This window comes from Gymnodraco acuticeps, unplaced genomic scaffold (assembly GCF_902827175.1).
Source record: "Gymnodraco acuticeps unplaced genomic scaffold, fGymAcu1.1, whole genome shotgun sequence".
Classification (NCBI taxonomy): domain Eukaryota; kingdom Metazoa; phylum Chordata; class Actinopteri; order Perciformes; family Bathydraconidae; genus Gymnodraco; species Gymnodraco acuticeps.
In genome coordinates, this window is record NW_022991123.1 from 1,516,972 (window position 1) to 1,525,155 (window position 8,184).

Sequence of the window (8,184 nt, forward strand, 5' to 3'; positions counted from 1 at the left end):
TTCGCTATCATCCATGGCGGCGATGTGTGGCCTAATGGACAGAAAGGAAGCAAGTCACAGTGACGCGCCTGCATGAACACATCAGAAACACCAGTCCCTGCACAGTGGGGGGGACTTGTTAACTGTCAAACACATGATGATTCTGATCACACTGAGTAAATTATCCTGACAATGTTTCCTGAGAGGATTAGATGAAAGCCAAAACTGAACCCAGAGTTCTCTGAATTCTTCAAATCCAATCGCATTGACTTGATCACATTGTGGGAAAAATATAAAAAAGCAAGTAAATTGCTCAATAATGGAGAATACGCTAACGCCGTCAGATAACATATGTACCAACTCGCTTTTCTTCCCAGATTATCCGATTGTGAAATTGTTGATTTATAGCATACCGGCAGAGTCATTGGGGTTTGTTGATGGAGAAAAACAGTGAAAGCAGGAGACTGAAACGCTAATAACTGTGAACACACAATTCCAATTTGTCTAAACCGGAGGCACTCAATACTCTTGAATGAATTACATAGATTGTATATTAAATAATTCCAGAGAGCCACATCAAGTCAAGTGTATTCATGTTGGATAAGAATTACAGACACTGAGCCACGTTAGCATTTATTGTGTTTCTTGCCACCTGCCACATTTTTGTCAATTTACTAGATCTTGTTTTGGTCTCCACCGCCTCCTGGGGGAGATATCTTCATTTGTAGTTGCTTACTGCATGTTTAGAAGCTCATTACTATTTTCTTTTGTCTGAAGCAGACACTGGGATTCAGAGTTGTGTCTCAGTCAATGTATTCTGTTTTAAGCTCTTCTTCTTCTTTTGTTTTCGTCAGAGGTCCAAGTTGGTGTCGTGTAGCCATGCCCGCATCTCTGGTCCTACGTCGAAGAGGCTGGCTTCCGAGCATGGTCTATATAAAGGGCAGGTGGTTATTATATGTTCGGCAGTCTGTTCAGGGTCACCGCACTCGCATGCAGCACTGTCTGCCAGGCCCCACTTCTTCATTGATGTTTTGAAGCAACCAACCCCAGTTCGTAGATGGTTTAGTGTGGTACATTGCCGGCGTGGTAGGTCGTCTCCTCCTATGGCGCCATCTCCTGGGTCCCAGGGAGGTGGAATTGAGAATCTCTTGTGCTGCCTTGTTGAAGGGGAGGCGGCACTTGAGCCTACTTAGAGGCGCTGCTCTTGTTGTCGGGTTATGCAGGATGTGCCAGTCATGCTTTTAGGCTTTCCTGGCCAGGGCGAGGGTGGCAGCCTCCCGTCGGAGGCCGGCCGGAGCTATTCCCGCGAGGACTGGCAAGAGGGACACAGGGGTAGGCTTCAAGCATCCAGTTATAATCCTGAGGGCATTGTTGATGACCACGTCAACCTTACTTGCGTGATGGCTTCTGATCTCCACCATCTCCTGATAGCAATATCTTGTTATTAATGCGTGTTTAGAATTCCTTTTTTTGTTTGAAGCATACACTGGGTTTATTGATTTATCTTTTTCAGTGAGCATAGCTCTTGGCTACTTTTTAAACATAAAACGTATTAAACTAAATAATAAACTATCTTGGTTTAGTAATTTATACAAAGCCTGAATGAAGCTGTTCTAATTAAATTACATTTATCAGAATGACAGTTAACCACATTATTTGTAACCCATGACCACATTCTTTACAGAGGACTAAGAAAAAGAACGTTCCGATAGGCTGTTCTACAAATTCTGCAATTTATTAGTCTTTTCCCAAAAAAACATACCCTGGGGTACCACTTGAATTACAATATGCTAAAAGATTATTATGGATTTCTTTGCCCAATAATGTTAAAAATAAACCGCCTCCCCCAGCTTTAAAAGAAAGGAACAACAGAAGAAGAAAATGCAAAAACAAGAGAGGACGACCGAAAAAAAAACACAACAACTATCAAAATAGAAACCAAAGTAAACTTGTCTGTTGTTGGGATGGGGGGTTGTATCATTGTATTAACAAGAAGAACAAAGACTGTGTGATGGAAATATGCCTGTTCCTCTGACAGCCATGTTCCCATGACAACTCTTGTTCTGGGTGACATAGGCGGAGACGTACACACAACTCGTACTGGAGTAGAGGGGACACGTATAAACACACACACACACTTACGGTCCCTCCTTCTCAGCTTGAATCTCCACTTTTTCGCACCAAAAAAGTATTTCAGTCCTCCCCTGTTTCCCTTCTCACCCCTCTCCTTGTGTTTGTTCCCTTTCTTTTATCTTGGGGAGGGAGGGTTGTCATTTCTAAAATTCCCGCAAGTGAAGTTACATCTAACATCTAGGCCTTTGTGTTGTATCAAAAAGCTTTCTCTCTCTTAGGCCCCGTTTACATGGAGATGGTCCGGGTTGTATCTGCTACTTTGTTCTATCGTATAGACGGTTCGTTCACAACCCGGTATCACGGCAAGACGTGAACATGTGGCGATTTACCATGCTGGGAGACGTGAAGATGTCACGGTTTCGTCCTTTTAAACGTGACAGTTAAACGGTATTGTTAACATGGCCCAACCAGTGGAGAAATACCCGGAAGCAGAGATGGGGACTCGAGTTTGTGACTCGGACTCGAGTCGCACTTAAGTCACACACACAGAGACTTCAGACTTGACTTGGACTCCTGCTCAAAAGACTTCGGACTCGACTTGGACTCGTGTTTTGGGACTCGTGAACAATCAAATTGTGTTTTCTATTTTTGGCGTATTAAAGGTGGGGTAGGTAAGTTTGAGAAACCGGCTTGAGATCGCTAGAATTTGAAAATACACAACCGGAGAAAATCTGCCACTTCCTCACAGAGCCCCTCCTCCAACACACACGAACGCGCACATGACCAATGAGGGCACGAGATAAGTTTGTGCCCAGATGGGAGGCTGACAGGCAGGTAGGCCATCCAGTTACTTTAGCCGGGCCGGCTATCGGGATGTTAAGAGCATTCCATGGAATATAACAAAAAGTGTATCTCGAGCCGGTTTCTCAAACTTACCTACCCCACCTTTAACGTTAACATTAACATCATGGTAACACCATGGCGACCGGCGGCACACCTGCAGCTGTACCGCTTGTAATTAGGTTCAACTATAAAAACTTCGAACAAAACGCCGGCGGCACCAACAAAAGGAGCGCACACTGCAAAGTCTGCAATATTAAAATCAAGGATGCTGGTGCAACAACGTCAAATTTCATCAGGCACTTGAAAACTCACCCGGAGAGGTCAGTCACATTAACGCATATGGACGGTTAGCAAACATGTTTAGCTCAGCATCAGCTATGTAATGTTAACTTAGCTTGCTACTAGCTTTGTAACTGAATATTTGAAAAGATGAGTGAATGTTTGCTTGTCACACTTGTTTGCGTTGAGTGGCGTTGACATCCAACTCTTGACATGACATAAAAAAGGTCGGTAACGTTAATCATTACGTTCCGCTGCCACCATCTACTGGCTAACGTTAAACGTAGAAAAATACATAGTTACATACATAAATACATCTGTCGGTTTATAGGCAGGTTACAGGTTTATTGTTGACCACGTAACGTTAATGTTACAGGTTTATCAGGTTACCATTACACTGGGTTTGAGTGAGAGGATATAGGAATATGTTTATTTATAGTAGACTTAAAAGATGTCATTAGAGACCCAGTGTAATTAAACAATACGGTTGCAGAGGTCAAATTTTAACATTTTTGTCCACTGGCCAAATGGCTAGCCTAGTGAATGTTGAAATTTTACCAGCCACTCAATAGCTTGCCATTGTTCTTTTTGGCTGGTGCGTGCAACATACAGTACCAGCCACTTGCATGATTTACCAGCATTTGGCTGGTAAATGGTGTTAATGGTAGATATCTCTTTTGGAACAGGTCATGTTTTAATATCACCAGTTCAGTATATTTCAGATACAGTAAATGCTTTGAATTTCTTAGATATAGCTGTGCAGTATTCTTAACAGACTGGATAGCAGCAGACAATAGAAGGCTAATTACAACCAGAAGAGACATGAGACTTTTATTTTTTAGAGACTTGAGACTTGACTTGGACTCGTGACCAAAGACTTGAGCAAGTCTCACCCCACAAAGACTTGAGACTTGACTTGGACTCGTGACCAAAGACTTGAGACTTGACTTGGACTTGCAAAAAAAGACTTGTGAACATCTCTGCCCGGAAGTGCCAAGCAAATGCTCTACCGTATGGCAAGCCATTTGAGTATGTATTCCATATCCTTGATATCAAATGGCAGCTGCCTACACTAGTTCAATCAGGAGAGACGTGATGTATGGAATACATATTTATTATCGGTCACATTATATAAATGAAACATAATGATGACAGTTTATAACAAGTGAATGAAATGGTGTTTTGGCGATTAGGCCCAGGTTTTGTAGGATATCAATCGGGAAGGGAAGAACCGTTTCCGATGAACCCCCCTGGGTCTAGACACTGGTGGTGGTGATAAGTGGTTAGGTCCGGTTGGAAGGGAGAAGGTTAAGCTTGGCCTTGAGTTGAAAGCAGGAGGCGAAGGGGTGGAGGAGGGTTGCGCGTTGACACCTGGAAGACAGCTGATAGGAAAGGGGAGAGCATATATAGAGGGATTAACAGGTGCGATAATTAGGCTTGTAAATGGAGGGGAGTGATAGGTTAGCTGAGGAGTGGCGCTCCCTGTCATTTAGTACAGGGAGCGAGTATTGCCATGACGTGCAATACGGAGTGATAGGTCTTCCTGTCTGAACTTGCGCTAAGCTTCATTTCAATCAGGAGAGACGTGATGTATTGAATACATATTTATTATCGGTCACATTATATAAATGAAACATAATGATGACAGTTTATAACAAGTGAATGAAATGGTGTTTTGCAGGATATCAATCGGGAAGGGAAGAACCGTTTCCGATGAACCCCCAAAAGAATGAAGTATGAAGTACTGAACGTGAAGAATCTTACCTTGTGGGATGCAGTGGAAATCTATGGATGGAAATGAGAGGTTAATACATGTGAGAATTTAAACATCTGATGCCTCCCGGGCATCCTTCCTGGACATACAGGGCTTCCCGGACGTACGGGGCATCCCGGACGTACAGGGTGTCCCGAACGTACGGGGCATCCCGGACGCACCGAGCGACCCGACGTAAGGGCCGCCCGGAACGTGCAGGGCTTCCCGAACGTGCGGGGCAACCTGACTTTAGCAGGGACACATTTTACGGACCGGAGGTTAACGACCCGGACATACGGGGCTTCCTGGACGTACGGGGCATTCTGGACGTACGGGGCATTCTGGACGTACGGGGCGTCCCGGACATACGGGGCATCCTGGACATACAGGGCATCCTGGACATACAGGGCATCCTGGACGTACAGGGCGTCCCGGACGTACGGGGCATCCTGGACATACAGGGCATCCTGGACATACAGGGCGTCCCGGACGTACGGGGCATCCCGGGCGAACGGGGCATCCCGGACGCACCGGGCGACCCGACGTGCGGGGCGCCCGGAACGTGCAGGGCTTCCCGAACGTGCGGGGAAACCTGCCTTAGCAGGGACACATTTATACAGACCCGAAGGTTTTACAACCTGGACATACAGGGTTAGATATGCAGGAATAAACATGAGCCGCGGGGCGACATACGTGCTGACATGCTAAGAACCACCACCAGTTATATGCATACGTACCAATTTTAAGGTTGGAGAGACCTTTGGATAGCCAGCACGGCATTGAGGTCAGGGCGAATGTAGGATGAGAAAGCGGAGGAGGACCACCGTCCGAGTTGTTGCAGGGATGAGGATGAGACACCTTGATTAGCAGCGGAAGTAGCTTCGCCTATTCTAAAGGAATGCCCCGTGTATAGAAGGGGTGATAACCCGGATTTAATGAGGACTTGTTTTAAATAGATATTGAACTGTCGTTGAGTTAAAGGAACATTCCCTGAGATAAGGAATAATGGTGAGAGAGGATTAGAGGTAGGTCTAAGCTGTAGGAATTTGATCATGGATTTATAAGGGCAGAACTGGGAGTCGATGCGGGTGGCGATGACGGAGCAGGCGCCGCCGCATTTGGAGTGTTTAAGATATAAGCTAAAGTGGCTAGCGTGAAAGGATATGTCAGAAAAGCTGACGTCTCGATTGGAATCGAATGTAAGGGAAGCTGTGGTAAATTCACCTGGTCTGAGAAAGGCATAAAAAGCTAGGAGAAATAGAGCATCGAGTAGCGCATCGATATAAGGGGAGAATAACCCACTTCTAAGTTTGGAGAGCATGAGGCGTAAAGTGGAGAGTGTAATAGGGCGTCTCCGGTCTAAGACGGGGGGCAAAGTTTTAATGAGACCTTTGAGGATGAGTTTGACTGACTGGTTTGTGAACAGGCTGGGAAAGCCGGGATCGGAACAGCGAACGTTAAACTGCACTCCTGCTAAGAGGCCCCGGATGTATTGGGGTTTGAGGTGGCGATCAGTGGCGCAGTAGCACATGAAGGCACACGCGGTGGAGATGAGAACAGGTTTAAGTGTGATGCCTACTGTTACGTTCCCTTCTAAATCTAGGGGGTACAAAGGGAAGTAACAACACACCAGGATGACCAAGCACGACAAAAAGGAGAGAAAACCGATCTCTGAGTAACGATCCAGTCGTTTAATGAACAAACATGAACACGGCTCACCAGCCAACTTGCAAAACAACTCTAGCTACAAAACTATATGCTGGAGACATGGACACCACGCTGCACACATCCAGCCCGGGGAGAAGGGGAGAGAGAGAGACAGCAACCTTCCTCCTGTTCTATATGGAGGCCCTGATTGGGGATTGGGAGCACCTGGGGAGAGGCTGCACCTGAGGACAATCAGGCTGCACCTGGGGAGTCAGAGGGAGAGAGAGAAAAACACACACACGACCACACAAACACTACGGCACGTAACACTTCCCCCCATAAAACCAAACAAGTGTTTGGTCACAGTTACCAACAACACCCACCACCCAGTTCACCAGCATACCATTGGATGCTTGGAAGCTGCCACCTGCTGCTTCCAAGCATCACACTCCGCCGCCAAATGACCAGGGTCAAGACAAAAGAAACACAATCTCCTAGTGTCGGGACCTGGGAGAGAAACAGACTGAGCACGTGTGACACGTCTGTTACGAGCCCTACAGTGAGGATAACTGCCCTGAGGATACACTTTACCCCCTGCTATATCGTTACCCATTATGACATCCACACCGTCGACAGGAAACCTGGGGAGCACAGCAACTGGAAAGAAACCAGTAGCCAGTTCAGACTGGACATGGACATTGTGAAGAGGTGCGGGCACAGAACCCATTCCAATACCTCTCACCACCATATCCGCATCACAGGCAGACTCAGCACTCAGGGGCAGGGCACCGGCAAGGATGAATGACTGTGAGCCACCACTGTCTCGCAACACCGTGACCTGCCGCTGGTCCTCCACCTTTCCTGACAGAGAGACAAAGGCAGTAGAGATGAACGGTTTCAAACACTCATCAGGCCCTTTGTTAACAGTGGCCCGTCCACTAGGACACACTGCTGTAACCAAACCCACCCCTTCTGGGCGCTTGCCATCCACTGTCTGCTTTCTCTTCCAAGCTGCACAGTCTGCTATCATATGACCTGGGTCCAGACAAAAATAACAAGCTCTGTTTATCCTGGGACCTAACAATGGAACACTGGCACCGGGAACGTAATTATCAGGAGCTCTACGATAAGTGTCCCGCTGAAAAAAAACGCTCTTGTGTATCAGCGCAAACTCGTCTGCCATAATGGCATTCTGCTGAAGGGTAGTCACTTTCTGCTCATTCAAATAGACTACCGTACGCTCCGGTACACAGTGTTTAAACTCCTCTAACATCATTAGCTCGCACACTGAAGCAATGTCATTAGCTTTACACGCTCTACACCACCTGTCAAAGAGGGCTTTCTTCTCCCTCGCGAAGTCCACATACGTTTGGCCAGAAGTTTTCTTCAGGCCGCGAAAACGCTGCCTGTAGGCCTCAGGCACCAGCTCATATGCCCTGAGAATAGCACCTTTCACCTTGTCATACACCAAACTATCCTCGACAGAAAGAGAAGAGCAAGCCTCTTGAGCCTTGCCGACTAGCTTGCACTGTAACAGAATAGCCCACACGTCTTCTGGCCAGTGCAGGGCAGCAGCAATGCGCTCAAATGCACCAAAATAGACATCGACC